General features: G+C 40.2%; 3 protein-coding genes and 1 long non-coding RNA gene across 4 annotated transcripts in view; 1 reads left to right on the top strand and 3 right to left on the bottom strand.

Annotated features, from left to right (window-relative positions):
- Positions 1-18237, bottom strand: part of LOC140292462 (NLR family CARD domain-containing protein 3-like) — a 596771-nt gene that overhangs the window by 551099 nt on the left and 27435 nt on the right. The window lies entirely within an intron of this gene.
- LOC140291782 (NLR family CARD domain-containing protein 3-like) overlaps positions 1-18237 on the bottom strand; it is a 52784-nt gene that overhangs the window by 11581 nt on the left and 22966 nt on the right. The gene's annotated exons all lie outside the window — the stretch shown is intronic.
- Positions 843-2967, bottom strand: LOC140292693 (uncharacterized). Its single transcript, XR_011912592.1, has 3 exons — positions 2914-2967; positions 1052-1543; positions 843-967 (listed from the first exon to the last, which is right to left on the bottom strand). It is a non-coding gene; the product is annotated as an uncharacterized lncRNA (long non-coding RNA).
- LOC140291438 (uncharacterized) overlaps positions 12578-18237 on the top strand; it is an 873052-nt gene continuing 867392 nt past the window's right edge. The window contains exon 1 of the mRNA XM_072379413.1: positions 12578-12742. The gene's annotated coding sequence lies outside the window, so the exon portion shown is untranslated. The remainder of the gene's footprint in view (positions 12743-18237) is intronic.

Raw genomic sequence — 18237 nt, 5'->3', positions numbered from 1 at the left:
ACTTTAGAAGTCAGCTGCTTCACACTTCCTACACTGTATTAGAGCCAAAGCACAAAGTGGCACCTGCTGGACCAGCTGGTGTCCTACAGACACTCAGAAACACCTCCTCCAACATCCATTCTTTCCTCTGTGACTGCTGTGTTTGTGGAAAACATCCAACACACACCGCTTCACATATGAACATAGAAATGGATGTGAAACAGAGCTGAGCTCACATTAAACACATGTTGGAATAAAAACTGATCAAACTGACTCTGCTACATTTTACTCTGTTACAACATTTACACTCAGCTCACCTCTGAACGGATGGATGTTGGTCTGATTTGAAGACAAGAGGAGGATCCATCGACCGGTCACTCTTCATGGACACACAGCTGGGTTCAGATCCAGGTCTGAGTCTCTGCTGGATCCTGACAGAAAAACACTTGTTTTCTTCAAACTAAAGTATTCAGTGATAGTGTTTGAGTCTGCAGTGAGGCGGCCTGTCAGAGAGTCAGTGTGGCTGCTGTGGAACAATGTTACAGCTCCCCTTGTGGCAGCTCTGCCACTCTGCAGGCAGACGTCAGCAGGTGTGTGAAACTGGAAGCTGGATGTAATTTTACCTGAGAGAAAACAGGAAGACTTCAGCTCTGAGCTTTCAGTATGGTACTCTGACCCAGTCTTTACTGTTTGTGTGATCAGATTCATTCTGCTCTTTAAGAGACAAACGACAGCTGCACCATGGCGTCATCAGAGACATCAGGAACTGATCCAAGTCTCAAGTTATTCAGCTGAAAACTGGTTATCATCTGAAACATGATGCAGCCTCCACTGAATACTGACAGATACTCACTGTTGGGCTGATGGAACATCATGTTGGAAATGAGTTAAGAACTCCTTTGACTGGTCGCTCTTAATGGACACACAGCTGGGTTCAGGTTCAGGATCAGGTTCAGGTTCTGGTTCTGGTTCTGGTTCAGGTTGGTTCCTGTGAATAAAGGTGGTTTGGTGATGTGAGTGCTGAGCTCTGACATGGAGAAGAGTCATGGACAGTTAGAGATGGTCATCTCACCTCTGAGCTTTGCTCTGGCTCTCATGTTCCCCACACAGAGTGGTTTTAGTGTCCTCACACTGATCCATGCTGCTGAATTCACATCAGCTCACACACACTTTCTACCTTCATCTGCAGAGGAAACACAAATCATTCATCTGCACATCAACTCAAATCCTCCTCTCCATGTGTCAGTGGATCTTATGCTCTGATAATAAAAACGTGTTTCAGTAATAAACTCATCAGAAATGTGTTGTTTTAACAGTGGACACATATGTTCAGCATTCAGCTTTAAGGATGAGATGTTAGAGGCTGATCTCACAGTCTGAGCGTAGAAACATGATCCACAAGTTAGAATTCAGGGTCTGTTCACACAGAAGAACCTCAGAGGAAGCAGGAATACAACATGGCGTCTAACCAAACCGCTGCATGATGTCAGCTTCACATTCTCAGAGTAAAACTGAAAGTTAAAGTCCTGCTCTGTGAAAACACACATGAGCTCAGTGAGATGAACTTCATCACACTGTGCACGTGAACATGTCAGTCATTGATTTTAATGGTCTGAAGCAGCTGTGGAAAACTGCAGAGCAGTAAGAAATAAGTGAGCTCCTCTGAAATGGAGTCCAAGCATAAAGCAGCTCAACACGGAAATGTTCCAGTAAAGCAGAAGTCCTTCATCTATAAAGTCTGTGGAACTCTTTCAGGGAGTCCTGGCCAAGATAAGCAGCAATAAATACAGAACACAGGTCCAAAAGCACACAGCTGAAGCACAAACAAAAGCAAAAAACAAGTGCATGCAGTGGAGTCGGCCTCAAGAACTCTCAGTTTGGATTTAAAAGCAGTTCAGTTCATTTTCAGTCTTTCTGCAACATATTCCATGTAAAAGGAGCAGAGAGGACAAAAGCCCTTTGACCCGGTTCAGTCTGTACATCTGGAACAGAAAGCCACAAATCTTCTGAACGGCCAGGTTATGCTCATCAATAATATCTGCCAGCTGTGGGGAGATAGTCCAGGAGGACCTGTCAGGACTTTTAAGATGTGGCTGAGTGGGTAAGATGAATGGAATCACAGATCCATTTATTATCATCTCAAGTTGTTTTAAGCCAGTCCCAATTCAAATCAGCAGCTCAGACAAGCCGACTATAATTCAGGACAGGACTGGACAGAAGATGCTTTAAAGACTGTAATGCTTCCTTGGACACCGCCACCATAAACACTTTATCCAGTTCTGATCATATCTTCATCAGGAACAGATTTGGTCAGCCAGGTTTCAGAAATTACAACCATGCCTGCATCTGTTGATTTAACCCAAATCCTGACCTCGTCCATCCTGGAGAACAAGCTGCACACATTAAGATGAACAATTTTAGGAGCAGACGAGGATTTAAAGTCAGATGGTGTCTGGATACACTGCAGCTCAGGACCAGGTTTGGTTGCATGTTACCAGATAAGAGAATAATAAGACCATCAACAATCTCTGTCTTGTAACTACATGTTAAATCTGACATTTGATATGTGGAAACCAAGCAAGATCTCTCACAGAAGGGGAGGTAAATATGCAAAGCTGGCAGGCTTGGAAGTTGGGCTGAGTCTCTGGGCAGATGGGATGATAAGTTCATGTCTTGAGCCAAACAGCTCGTACAGTAACTACAGAGCAAGTGCATCCATCTCCAACAGGCTCCAACAGGCTCAACACATTATAGATGTTCTCACCCAGGAAGCATCGTTTGCCCCCAAGTGCCACACAGTCAGTAAACTAAAGAGAAGCTTTGCAGGCCTCAGATCATCCATGAACAGCCCATCATTTACACCGGACAGTTGGAGTAGAAGAAAAAGACGCTGTGCACAGAGCTGCTGTCTTTAAGGTGTGTTTCATGTCCAACAGACGTCTCCGAGTCAAACTGTGTGGATCAAACATTAAAATAATTTCTGCTGACGTCAGCGACGCCAGAGTTTGCTTCCCATTCACGAATTAAAGGAATGGGCATAAAGGGCCATTTCACTGCTTTTTTTCATGCCGATGGCTCTTCACGAGGTCCTGGATGAAAACTGCTGCAGTTTGGCGGCTCAGATGTCTGATCAATTAATATTGTTCTTAATGTTGTTCCACCCTCATGTTTACTCTAAATTCATGTCTTTTCAGATATCAGCAGGTGCACGGATGATCCACGAGTGCAGCCCAGTTTGAGGACATTTCCGACCACATTAACGGGGGACAGGACACACAGCTTCCAGCCAAGCTGCTATTTAAAGGTTTATTCTGTACAGTATGTGAAGTCTTTCATTTTGTTTGTGCTTCAAATAAATTCACTGAATATCTTTTTTTGTTATGTTCCTCCATGAAAAAACACTGATAAATTTGGTCTGTAACCGCCACTGCTCATGACTCATAGAAACCAAATGCAAGCCTCCGTCTGTTTCACCTATAAAAGCTAACAAATACACATCCCATAGTTCAACCATTAATAAACCCTATTCTGCACTGGTTGTTTTGATGAGATCTGCATTGTTGAGAAATGTATCGCTGTCATATCATTAATCTTTCCACTAACATGCGCCATTATTTCAGTGCTGCCCATCATCCAGGTATTAATGAATCTACAGCCTCTTCAGAACAATTCTGTCCAGATATGAGCAGTCGAACTATTGTAGACAGAAATTTATGTGAAGTTTAAAGTTTAACAGCTTCGTTCAGGACTTACTGACACCAGAAGTGACAACATGACGGACAGGCCGAGCCGCTGCCTCCTTCGTCCCGACTTCTCGGTTCCAGCTGTGAGTCCGGTGCCGTGAAGTTTGGAGCGCAGATTTCTGCTAGAACTAAGCTGCCCACAGCTGATGTTAACGAGTCACACATTAAAAACAGCTGAATTATCTTCAGATGGCGCTTCCCACGGAGAAAATCAGCTGAGCAAAAGGATGGGAAGTGAAACTAAACCGAGAGGAAACACCCAGAGAGGAAGTTCAGATCCAGTAACAGATCAGTGCGTCACAAACGGTTCAGTTGGATTTGAACTTTGTCATTACAGACAACAATGAGACTCTTTATTCAGTGATTTCCACTTTATTATCCCTGTCTGCTCCTCCAGAACAGGAATTATTGAAGTCATTGCCTCTCCCAGATGAAAAATGTGTTTCCATGTCCAACAGTTTCTCTGGTAGATCTGATGCTGATGATCAAAGCTCCGTGATGGCAGATATTTAACAGCACAGCATGTGAAACTGAATAAAAAGAGTGAAGATTCAACACTGAGCAGCACACATGTGGAACTGTGGTCTAAAGACTGCCAACAAGACTAAATAAAGAGGAAACAGAGCTTTTTACTCTCTGACTGTTGGCAGAAAAGTTACTGAACACACAAAAAATTAGGAGGCTCCTTCTTTAAACTGAGAGCTTCACATTTGGGAACATTTCTCCACATTGTGAAGAATCAGAGCTGAATGAGTTCAGGTGTTGATGCTGATCAGTGATGGTCTCACAGTTTCCTCTGCAGGCGAGGCAGCAGCAGCAAGGTCACATGATGGCCATACAGGGTTAAAGATGATGAATGAGCAGGCTGCAGGTGGCACTCTTAAGTTTTAAAAACGGAACAGCAGAAACATGCAACATGAAATTTGATATGAAATACAATTAAAAACATCCAGGTTAACGCAACAGGGGAGGGAAATAGTGTTCATGTGGGTACCAGCTCATTTAGGAATAAAAGGAAATGAAAAAGCAGACAAAGCTGCTGAGGAGGCAGTAAAGAAAGAGGAGGTGGAAATGAAAGTAAAATGATCAAAAACAGAAGGGAAAAGTTTAGTCTGGAAAGAAATAAACAAACAGTGGAATCAATATTGGAAGAATCAGGAAAAAGGAAGACATTTATATAAATGACAAAGTGTAGCAGGAGAGGCAGGGTGTTATGGACAGAACAGAACAAGTAATTATGAGCAGGATAAGAATAGGACATATTAAACTGAATAATACACTTAAGAAAATGGGGAAACATCCAACTGGGCAGTGTAGCTGTGGGCAGAGGGAGACAGTGGAACATGTGATGATAGCATGTCCTTGGTATGGAAGGGAGAGGGAAAGGATGAAGATAGGGCTGCAGAAGGCAGGAATAAGAGAATGTAATTTTTTAGAAACATAGTAGAATCTGGGAAATCTAAAGAAGGGAAGAAAATAATTATGAGATTCCTGGTGTCAACTGGGGTAATTCAAAGAATATAGGAAAGAAGAATTAGAAAGAAGTTAAGTTCAGTAGATGGCGTCATATGCAACGTCAAGGATGCCAGCTGCCAGTAAAAATCACAGAAGAAGAAGAAGAAGCAGTATTCCTAACAATAAGTGATAGGAATTTCGGCTCCTTTTGGTGAGCCAGATCATTTGGCTCAGCTCACCAAGAAGAGCCGACTCTTCCGGCTCCAAAACGACTCCATTTCACCAGTTATACCTTTTAGAATTCAGCTAAAGTTAGCGCTGTTTTGACTTGTGATTTGTATTTGAACACATATATCACTTAAATTTCAATAAATTGCTTTTGCCACACTGTAGCCAATTGCATTTACAGTTATAAAATCCACTCACATATATAATATATATATAAATATAATATATATAGCTTTATTTTGACCATCAAGAGAAAGAAAACACAACAAATGTGGTGTCTTCACCAAAGGTGCTCCCATGCACACATTTAATTAACAAGTTTCATTCCAACAATATATTATAGAGGACTACATCATGATCAAGTAAACAGTTTGAACACAGCATGTATCTGTTCCATGACCACCCAGATTAAATTAAAAAAAGAAACAACACAAAAGAGACAAGTAATGGGAATCTGAAAAACATGAAGACTTCAACTTTAACAGAACAAATTCATGAATGTGGGTTTTTTTTCATATCAAATAATCAATGCCTCTTGTCTAAGTCTCTGTTAAAAATGACTTGATTGGTGATAATCATGGTGGTTAAATGAATCTTACAGAAAGCCAGCTGCTCATCTTTTTACATTCCTTGAACCACAGGCTGAGGGAAAGCAGCAGCTATCCTCCAACCAGGTTTACTAATCAGGTGCTGAAAATGACTAAAGCCTAAATATGACCTTTAACTCTGTGTTAGACCTACTCACTGTCTTCATCATGTCCTTGATCTTGTTCTGACATGTGGCACAGAATCATAGCATTTCTTCACTGCCCTGTTTCATATGACCATCTTTTTTCAACAACCTTTAATTTCCTGATAATTGCCTCTGCAGCATATCAGATGATTTTTAATGATTGTGTACATAATGACATAGAAATGAAGGTTGTACTTTCTTCTTTTCCATCGCTTTACATGAACTCTCCACTGACTCTACAGATCTGCATACATGTGATTAATTTAGTTATACAGAGCAGGATCATCATCATTTCTATCTCCATTTGTCAGGGAAAGATCAAAGTAAGACATGATCTAGACGTCAATTCCATCCAGAATCTGTGGTTGGAACCACAGACCAGAAGAGAGACAGAACAGAAGCCTTCAATCCTGCAGATTATCACAGAATAAGGTCCAATTTTCCAGTGGAGGCATGAAGAAAGCAGTCGTGAGTATCAGAACATACAATTAATGCATATTTTGAGATTTCACAGAAAAAAAGTTTAAAAATGTCATCATGAAACTGAACAAGAGAGCAAAACAGCACACAAGATGGTGACTGAGAACAGAGCGCCGTTGCTCTTTCTTACTCTTATCACAAAGTTGTGATGTCATCACTGATGGTGACATCACAATTGATGTCATCTCTGATTTTGTTTGACATCACAATGCAAATGTGTCAAAGGACCCAAAGTTTCTATAGGCCAGATGTTTTCACCCCTTTTTCACAGTTCGTCAGGAGTTTATCTGAAGAAACACGTTCAGTTTTTGAAGCAGATTTGAAAGTCACAGCAAACGTTTTTCACATCGCCTCAAAGAACAATGCTTAATTACTATTATTATCTTAAATAGTAATTTTGACAAGCACTTAAAAACAACGCTTACTTACTGTCTTAAAAGGTCATTTTGACAAGTGTTTAAAGACAAAGACAAAATGAGTCAAACCAGAACACCATCTACTTGCTCCTGATGGTCGACCACGATTTGCCTGAGGATTTCTACACGTATACCATTACTTTTAGCAGTGACCAAAGTTATGAAGAACCCACCAACCTGTTGGAAAAAGAACAATCCCAGGTCTGTGCTGCAGCTGGGACTCCTCATTCCGAGGATGCTCAGCTTGTGCAGGATCATCTCCAGGCCTCCGTAGTATAAGGAATGTTATTGTGGAAAACTGCACCTGCGGTTCAGATTAGTATGACTGTAATTTTGACCATAAGGAATGACATTGGAGGTATTTATGTGAAGCAGTTCATACAGTAAATGTTAAAGCAGCTTTCCATGGACACACTGTACTGATTCAAAAGAAGTCCTGCAAAGAAAAGTGTCACCTCTGAAGAAAAGGAAGTTCGTGGTGTGTGTATTTAGGAAACAGCACTTTAAGCTTTGAGGTAGTTTTATTAGTAAAGGGTTGAAACAAACTGATAACTTGTTCCAGCGACCTGCTACAAGAATGTCCAGTGGCATCTGCACGTGTCCTGTCAGCCAGACAGGCTCCATCATGAGCTTCAACCTTTCCGGCGGCTGGCGGAAGCCTGTCCCACCAGTCTTGTCCTGTGGCCCTGACTCCGCTGTCGACCTGCCCATACTGCAAGCTGTTCCGGAGCAGCTCAGCGTAACGACTTCACGGCTGCCACAGAAGACATTTTTCCCAGTTGCAGAACAATACTCGCTGGACTAAGCTACTGAGTTCTTCGGCGACGGACAGGAGTCGAAGCGTGTGTCCAATATTGGAGGGGACGGCTCGCTTCATTTAGCAGACAGTGAGGGGGCGGGGCTTGTTCCAGACTCTCAGCTGCTCTCCCATTTGCTATTACAGATGACGTCAGAGACGGACAAAGTTCCTACTGGTTCCTGAAGCCGGTGCAGCGGGTGTGATTCTGGAAGAACGGCAGCAGTGACACTTGTAATGTTCACAGCTTCTGTTTGACACCTCAGAGTTTATAAAACTCAAACAACACTATCAGAACACATTGTCACCATATTAACCTTTATCAGTTTAGGCTTTCTAAAGTAACGGGACACACACACACATCAGTTATATCCAGATCTTTTCATGGTTTCCTGTTTTTGCTTCATAACTCAGATGAAATCAGTCAGTGGAAAACACAGCAGGCTGTGAGAGAAAGTAAACCCAACCCAACCAAGACTGAAGCTGAGGGATGTATCACTGAAATTACTGAGCACATCATCAAACAGTAGAAGAAGAAGCCCATTTTCACTGATATCAGTATCAGATAGCAGACTTGGAGGTGCTCTTCTTTCCACATCTGACCTTCACTCCTCTGTGTCACGCCTGTGGAACAGCCTTCCTGAAGACCTGAGAGCAGCTGCAAGTGTGGACATTTTTAAAAGCAAGCTTAAGACCCACCTTTTTAGCCTGGCTTTTGGTTAATTTATTCATAGTTTTATTATATCCTATCCTTTTAGTCATATGCTTTAATTTTCTGTCTGTTTGTATATTTAGCGTATTTATTGTAGAGTTTTAGTTGTTGATGTCTTTGTGGTAGTGCAAATTTTTTATTCTGGTTTGATTTGATCTTTTTTTAAAAAAAATTATTAACATCTTTTCATTTCTATGTTTATTTATTTATTTCTCATTTTGTTATTTCTTATTTTATTTTTTAAATGTTTTTAGTCTTCTATTTATTTATTTGTGTTACTTATTTTTTAGCTCCTTTGCTTTATCTGGTTTTACTCAGTCTCTGGTGTTTCCTCACTGCTTCAGTTATCTGTGTTCCAGTATATGTGACGTGTGTATGTGTGTGTGTATATATGTGTGTGTGTGTGTGTGTGTGCATATGTATGTTGGTGTATAATATGGCCTTGGGTTTCATTTTGTTTTATTTGCTTTTATCTTGTAAAGCACTTTGTGCTACATTTTTCTTGTATGAAAAGTGCGATATAAATAAAGTCTGATTGAATGATATTGATATTGATATATGATCTTGATATTATTTTGATAGAATAATAAAGCTGGAGGTAAGCACTCATTTTTAATACTAACTGTGCGTTTATACTTTTTTCATTAATTCGAGGAATTGACATTGAGAGCTAAAGATGAAGAGACAGAACAATAAAGAGATGGAAATGTAAAGTGGGTCTAACGGGAAACTTTTTCTAGAAACATGTTTTACAGTTGAACAGTTTCACAGCTGTGTAAAGTCCATCAGTCATCCAGATGTTAACATTTCCCCTCCATAGTTAAACAGAGTTAAACTTTAAACTGAACTGGTTAGGATGTTCATTTCAGACAAAACGCCTCTCTGGGTGTGTCTGTAAGAGTTTAGTTTCACTTTCCACTAAACTTCCAGCTTTTTGTGACGCAGATTATTTGCTCCGTGAAATTCTCTTGAAATTGAAGGTAACGGAAACTATTTTTAATGTTTGACTATAATATCTGCTGTTGGCAGCTTAGTTCAAGTAGAAACAAACACAATCTACCACATGGTCCTTTCTGTTGATTCACTGCTGTCTGTGTAAAACTGTAACTGTGGGACCAGCGACGGGACAAGTACAACAAGTCCACCATTTTGTGTTACTGTGTGAGAACAATATGTGGAATAAGAGCAGCAGCAGACTAGAATGAGGGTCAAGGCTTAAACACGGAGTCGTTGTTACTGTATAGCTCCCATTTCTGACGATCGACGGCATTTCTTCCTGCCTGAATCAGCCTGTTCCTGAGGCGGAGATGAGTCTCTGCTCTCCCGCTGTCTGAGCCTCTGAAAGCGGCCTGAGCTGAGACAGCAGCAGCTCAAATCGAGGTAGTGACAGTTAAAAACAGCCTTTCGGGTGGCAACCTGAACCGCCACAGTGTGCCAGTTAAGAACTATACTGATAACCCGTTTGCGGCTAATCAGCGTTCCACAGACAGCGGCAGCAGGCTGCGGGTGGGGTGAAATTGGTTTTATATTCGACATTCGCCCATTTTCCGGCGCAGTAACTGTAATTGCATCACGAAAACCGCACCAATTACCCTCAGGGTGGTATTATTTTGTACACGAAGCTAATAGTAACATTTCACAGGCTTTACCAACTGTAACGAAGTCTGGCGAAAGTTCAGAGTAACCGCTGAATATCCTTCTCAGTGCCCTAATTCAGCCTGAGCGCTTAGAGACCGTCAAAAAAGTGCAACGTCTTTTTTTTCTCACTAGAGATTCATGCAATGAACACCAAACCACTTCTGATGTGTTTGTGAACTCACTATAAAGCTTTCACAGCCGTTTAGTTTCCAGAAAAAAACCCTTTTAGGTAGAAGATGTACTCAGGGTGCATATTTTATTCTATTTTTAATAACTTACTGGTTTTTCGACATATTAACACCAAACCACTTCTGATTTGTTCTTGATATTAATATGAAATATTAATATTAAATCCCCTTCGAATGGGAAATGTGGCGTTTGGAAGATCGCTTGCCGGTGTCGCTCGGGGGCCTGAAAAAATAAATAATAAAAATAAAGGATGTGGGAACTACGCAATGAGTTCATGAACACATCAGAAGTGGTTTGGTGTTGATATCTATAAAAACAAGAGAGTTATTACAAAATAAAAGCCTTGAATTCGAATTAATTCAAATTCATTAAAACCTTTTTGAAAGAAAATTAAAAGCTTTCCTTGATAATAAAAGGTGTGGAACTACACAGTTATAGTTACAACTTGGGAAAAATAGGCGAATGTCGAATATAAAACCAATTTCACCCCGCTGTCGAAGCAACGGCTGTGGCAGCTCATGTTGCCACCGGAAGTGCCGTTGTTGGTTGGCACGATCTGATCTTGCTTTTTAACAGATTCTTAGGTTGTGGAAAGTCTTTGTGAAGGATTTATCCCCCTGTAACACCCACTGAGCAGAAGTCCAGCTGAATGCATCTGACAGTGCTGTAATAGGTTAACTACAGACCAAAGAGGGTCAGACTTAGCAAAGAATCATATTTCAGAACAACACTGGCTTGTTGATTGGCAGATACAGTCACTGCAGAACTTTATCTGAGCTTTTCTAGGATTTGTAGCTTTTACCTGAGCAAAGAGAATCCACTGTAAGCCCAGCCCACAGTGTGCTGAATTCTGGCTGTTAGCACAGCATCTGGCTCAGTTTCTCAGTGTTTGTCTGGTTCTGTAACTTCATGTGTTGGAAGCAATAAGCTACATTTACTCTACTTAAAGAACTTTAGCTTTCCTCAACAATTTTCATGTTTCAACTTTACATTTCTTCCATTTCAGAGGAGATCAGTGAATCTTTTATTGCTCTGCATCTCTTCACAGAAACGCTTGTTAAGGCATCACAGAAACTTATTGTGACCTTCAGAGACTTGTTGCTGCTGTTCAGCTGAAGGTAAACCTGGATTAGGAACGTTTTCGTAATTCCTCAGTTATTCAAATTTACGGGCTGGAAAAGTTGTTTGAGCTGAGGATGACTTTACACACAGAAATATCATATTTATTGTCTTTTTAGAAATTACTTTTGAATTTAATTGAACCATTTAATAAAATGGCTGCATGTTGTGTGTGAAATATTCAGCTGTGTTTTGTTTCACTCAGTTGTTTTGTGTCTTTCTCACCTGAGTGATCCTGTAAAACCTGTTCTTATTGGGATCCCCTCCCCCTACCTGTGCTCATCCTACCAGGGGTGAAGCTCCTGATAATTCCATAAAGCAGCTCACCTGTGTCAGACTGAAGTCTTTCTATAGTTTGAACAAACTATAAGTATGAAATTTGTCTGAAATAACTTTGTCTGTAACCTGTAAGCTGTTTGTTTCTGCTCTGTAATGTTTGGGGAACATGTTCACTTCTTATTTCAGAACAAACTTTGATCACTTTTGAGTTTTAAGACAAATCTGCATGATTATCAGATTATTGATGAACTCAAACAACACGATGATCAGCTGATGATGTTTTTTTTTCTACATGAAGAACTGATCTTCATAGAATGAAACCGTCAGCTCCTCCATTACAGTCAGACCCAGCAGGTTCCTGCTGCTTCCTGTGTCACCTTTCAGAATAAAATAACATGAATGTCAGTTAAAATGTGTCTGACTGTAGTCAGTTATGAAGCTGTGTGCAGCTCTGATGGAACATATAATCCACTAATATTGTCTAATGATGAAATGAAGTAGATTCAGATGTTCTGTCTACTTTATGGGTCAGTTTGTGATGTTTCATTCAGCTTTTTCCTTTCCCTTATATGTGAGTAATAATCCTTCACCTTTGTTTCTTTTTGTTTGTTGAATTCAACTAAAAGTTAAAACGTTTCATTCAAGTTTTTATCAGAGACTTTTTATTTTTACTTTTAAACATAAGATGGAACCTATAGACAAAGATGGAACCTTCCCAGGGTAGAAGGTTCTGTTATTAACAGCATATTAGTCAGTTTCTGGTTCAGACGTTAAATCAGATGATCTCCCTCCTGTTTCATGTCAGTAATGGTCCATCATCATCATGAGTGTGCTGGGTGGTAGCTCCATGCCTCCATCTAGCGGACTGATGGAGGTACAGCAGCTGATCTTTTTACAGCCAAAATGATGGAGAGGAGGATTTGAGTTGATGTGCAGATGAATGATTTGTGTTTCCTCTGCAGATGAAGGTAGAAAGTGTGTGTGAGCTGATGTGAATTCAGCAGCATGGATCAGTGTGAGGACACTAAAACCACTCTGTGTGGGGAACATGAGAGCCAGAGCAAAGCTCAGAGGTGAGATGACCATCTCTAACTGTCCATGACTCTTCTCCATGTCAGAGCTCAGCACTCACATCACCAAACCACCTTTATTCCCAGGAACCAACCTGAACCTGAACCTGAACCTGAACCAGAACCTGAACCTGAACCTGAACCCAGCTGTGTGTCCTATAAGAGCGACTGGTCAATGGGTCGTTATACTGACTTCAAATCAGACCAACATCCATCCTTTAACAGGTTAGTTGAGTGTAAATGTTGTGACAGAGTCCATGTTGAAGAAGGAAAGAGTCCATGTTGCTCTGGAAGTTCACTGTTCTTTGGTCTGTAGCAGTAAGCAATAATTAATGAATTTCTAAAGGGAAATGTTATTAATGATCGTACCTTCATAGATCAAGTGGGAGGGAACTATGAGAAACACCCAACACACAGGGGAACATAAATCTACATTTATGAGGAGCTAGAAACGTAACTCAGTGTCATGGTATTACTGTGGAAGATCCATTTCAGAAGGGTGGTGTGTGATGAACATCAGAACACTGAAAGCAGGAATGAACCTTAGAAAGAAGGAATAGGTGGGAGATCACCAGGAGGAAAGAGCAAATGAAGTCATCGCCTTCAGAGAAGATGTTTCCTCCTCTGATCTGGTGGTGTAACATCAATGTAGAAAAAGCTATTCTGGGGTTCTGAGCTCCTCAAGAGTTCTTTACGACCCTCCCAGATAATGACTGGGATGCTGCTCCATGATTTAGTTTGAAGCTGACATGTCTTTGGAACACAAACCCTGCATATTAGCTGTTTATTCATCCATTTAGTTCTTCCTGTCTGTCCCTAGTCTCTGGATTTCCTCTGTTGTGGCATTCCTGATGGGAATGAGAGATGCTCCATTAAATACTTGCAGGAGAGCTGCTGATCACTTCCTGTGGTCAGAGATTTAAAGGAGGATCTTTGGAGGATTCTCACATGGAGACTGATCTGGATCTCTTATCAGGGCTGTAAAAGGATTTACCTCATTGGCTGCTCCCCTTATTAAGAGATGAGTCTCCATGGAAACAATATTTATGGGTTGTTACTGGGAGTCTAATATATTGAAAGTATCCTGTTTTTTCAGTCATGTATTTCTGAGTTTGATGAAACGGGGAAAGAGACTTTTCCTGAACATGTCTGTTTTAATAAAAGTATTTTTCTGTCTCGGAGCTGATTACAGCTGTGTGTCCTGGAAGAGTCACTGGTCAAAGGAAGACATTATTGGTTTCAAATGAATTGGTTATAATGCTTCAGATTTTTTTTTTTAATTAATTTTTTTGGGGGGGGGGTTTTTATGACTTTATTGCTAGGATAGTGGAGAGAGACAGGAAACAGGGCAGAGAGAAGGGTAACCGGGGCTGACTGCAGTGAGGACTATAGCCTCTGTATGTGGGGCACCTGCTTAACCCACTACGCCACCGACCACCCAATGGTTCAGATCTTTGATGTTTTAATCCTTAAATTATATTTTTGGTCTGTCTTTATTAAAACAAAGTGTCTTTATTGTGGTTGAATTTCAGGAAATTTGAGAGTTTTAATAGAACAAATGTTTTTCTCTCAGGATCCATCAGAGCTCTGAACCTGAACCCAGCTGTCTGTCCTTTAAGAGCAACGAGTCAAAGGATATTATTCTTGACTTCAAATCAGACCAACATCCATCCTTTAACAGGTGAGCTGAGTGTAAATGTTGTAACAGAGTAAAATGTAGCAGAGTCAGTTTGAACAGTTTTTATTCCAACATGTGTTTAATGTGAGCTCAGCTCTGTTTCACATCCTTTTCTCCATTGTGCTGGAAATGAACTTTTCTTCAGTCCGTAGCAGTAGATGCTGTGATCTTTTATTCACATTTGCTAACAACTTGGTCCACGAGTCTGTAATTATATTTTCATCTCACAGTATTTATTAAAACAACTTTGTTTTGTGGTAGAATTTATTCAAACCTTTTTTTTGTTTCTTTATGTCTATTTTCTGTTTTTGTTGTTCGTATAAAATGTAAGTGAACCATTTCCAAACGTTTCTAATCCAACATATGTTATCTGTAAGCACAGCTCTGTTTTGCATTAATTTCTACATTCCCTGAGAAAAATGATTGAATCACCATTCTTCAAGCTTTTCTTGATTAGCAAAGAAAGAAAATTCTTTGAAGCAAAACCCTTCAAAATATGTATTTTTGATCCCTTTTTACAGCTTTCTCTGTCTGAAAACAGCTCCTCCTATCAGTTAAAGTAAACTTTGATAGCTAACTTTAGCGACAACTGATCTGCTTCTTGGTACCAATTTAACTATGTTCAAACATCATTAGCAGATAAACCTGAAGATACTCGCATCAAGTCAACTTTGCAAAAAAGTGTTAGAAATGTATTTTAGTTCCAACAATTTTTTATTGATTTTTTTCCATTAAAACAACCATGCATTTGTTTGCAACATGTATTGAAAGTGTGAGTATTCATAAGAATAAAACAGCTGCATAAGTCAAATAACTACAATCGTCAAAAGTACGTAATCTACCCCCCTCCCAAACCCTCCCAACCATCCCCGCTTGTCCCCTTAAGAGTCTAGATCTTCGCAAGAGTAACTGTCCATTAGGGTTGTCCAACCCAGGATTACAGACGGAGAGTAATACAGCACAACGATGCTTCATCAAGGATAAGCGAAAAAGAATATGTACGAGAAAAACAAACGGAAAAGGAAAAAATAAAATACAGAACAAACAAAAGAAAAAAGATATATAAATATATTTTAAAAAGAATGAGAAGAAGAATGAGGCGTCTTGCAATCAGAGAAGTGAATGCTGCGACTATGCGAGCTTTGCCTTTAAGGGAGCGAGTTTCAGGGGTAAATCCATTGGGAGCAATATCTTTTTGAAACATCTTACTATAGTCATTAAAACTGTTGGTCCAAAAAGTGCCAAGTTCAGGACAGGACCAGAACAAGACGAATGTATTAACCTAAGCATTGTCTCCCATCGGTCACTGTCATTTTCTGTCCAAGGTCGTTTTCTCATAGTCTCCTAACATCTTGCAATTAGTGAGGAATGATTTCACATATATTGTTGTAAAGAATAGAAATCAGACCTTTGCAATATGGGGATAATGAGAGAATATGATCGATTGCATTGTCCATTGGAAAGTCTGGAAAGGAATTCATGCTTTTCTGGACAAAGTGTCTGAGCTGGAGGTATCTGAAAAAGTGAGACTTTGGTAAGTCAAATAATTGAGAGAGTTGCGCAAATTAACCAAATTTGCCATCCACATATAGCTTAGAGATCGATTTAATGCCCTTTGAACACCAAACTCCAAGGGTAGAGTCAGAGAGAGAGGGTGGGAAGTTAGAATTATTCTTGATAGCAGAATGCACAGATGTCTTCAATTTGAAATGCCAAAGTGACCAAATTCCCATTGAGTGATACACCACAGGGTTAGAGTAAAATTGGTTTGTGGGGGGGGGGCACATAATACAGAACCAAGGTTGAGCGTGTATTTTCCATTTGCACCTCTCTTTCAATCAAGTTTAACATAGCTTTTATATTGCATGCCCTGTAGTAATAAGTAAAGTTGGGTACGGCCAGACCAGCAAGCTTCTTGGGCCTGTGAAGGGCACCTCTTTAAATTCTATGTGGTTTACCATTCCAAATAAAGGATAAAATGTTATTTTGAAAAAACATTTTTTAAAGTTTTTTTTAATCAGAATTGGAATGTTTTGAAAAAAGTAAATGAACTTGGGAAACACGATCTTTTTAATAATATTAATTCGGCCCACTATGGAATCATCATTTTTTGTCTTTTTTACATTTCTCAAATAAAATATCAAGAAAAAAAATCTTGATGAAGGGGGAGGAGAAGGTAGGGTTGATGTCAATTCCAAGATATTTAAAGCCCTTCCTCACAATCCTAAATGGAAATTGTGCTGCAGGAATTAGAGTGGCGGTCTGATCTACTGTCATCGACGCCCGCCGCTGCAGCACAGCTCATTCATTCCAGTAAGGATGTCCATCTTACTCAAAGTTGTCGTCCACGTCATCAAAATCTGATAAATATCCTGCCTTGTTGCACAAAACTATCAGTAGCAAACTACATGTAAAGTTAGCCGACTGTCACAGAACACGGAGTAAATAACCTGTGCTGCAGCGACGGCGTCGATTACGTCATTCCAGAGTGTGTAGAAAGCCCTCTATAAGCCCCCGATAGCCGCCAATAACAACAACACAGCAGCTATGAGCTAACAGTGCAGTCCCGTTCTCTCCCGTTATATGGATATACGCAGATCTCAAGGAATCTAAATATCTTCCGAAGGACGCCGACTTTCGCCAAACTGTTCTCGATGAGTAGATAAACGTATTTCATGCCAGAAATAAGGTCTAGGTCTAAAAATACCAGAGTTCCCCTTTAACAGCAAGTTGCCGTCCAGCCTTTTTGGCAGTTTATCTGACATCACAATGCAATGTGTTAATAGGTAGTGGAGTGGTCATTAGCAAATCGATGACAAGTGTTGGCTGCCTGGCACATGTGGGTACTCGGGAACTCCGTGGGTGCTCCGGGCCCAAGGACCCACTGAATGGCGTCTATGGATGTGAACATGTGTGTTTGATGGATGTAGGACGTAGTTTGTTACAATAGAAATGATCTCTTCTTCTTTCACTTTACAAAAGCAAGATGGAGGGTTTGTGATCTTTGCTTATTGTTTATGTTCATATACTGTCCTAGGTGTTGTTTTAAATTTGTTATTTAGTTTTAGTTCCACATATTTAGTTTAAATGGTTTAGATTAAATTCAGTATGTGGCATTTTGAGTTGATCACCTTCTGAGTTTTAAACAGGATTGGGTGTTTTCTTGTTCAGATATATGAAGTAAACATACCTACTGACTGTTCTGGGTGCAGTGAAGATTATAATCTGTTTTTTAACCAGGAGGAAGCTGGAGAGTGCTGAACCCAGCTGGTTCTCCATGAAGAATCCTCCCATATCTGACAGATATGGATACCAACAGGTAGCACAGAGGTAAGAAAGATTATTTAAATCATAACAAAGTGTTGCATCAGATTGATTTTGAGAATTTTTCTGATAAACCAACTCCAGCTAAACCAAGCTCCACTGAAATACAGACAGAAATTATATTTCACTGTTAATAGCAGTGAGAACAATCTTTGACAGAGTTGTAATCAACAATATAACTGATAGGACCATTACCTTGTGTTTGTCTCTGTGTGGAGAGACAGAATGTGAGCTCATTCTTCATGATTCCTCCACAGAGTGGACCAGCAGAGCTCAGAGGTTCCCAGTGGTCAGTCTGCCCAGCAGCATCAAACACAGCTGGACTCCATATTTATGGTCTGTACATGTACAACAACTACTTTTCCATCTATTCTGTTCACAGTCATCTCCATGCTGCA

Source organism: Leuresthes tenuis, unplaced genomic scaffold (assembly GCF_036924035.1).
Source record: "Leuresthes tenuis unplaced genomic scaffold, fLeuTen1.0.hap1 SCAF_1, whole genome shotgun sequence".
NCBI lineage: Eukaryota > Metazoa > Chordata > Actinopteri > Atheriniformes > Atherinopsidae > Leuresthes > Leuresthes tenuis.
The sequence above is the reverse complement of the archived record's forward strand: the minus strand, read 5'-3'. Positions and strand labels throughout refer to the sequence as shown.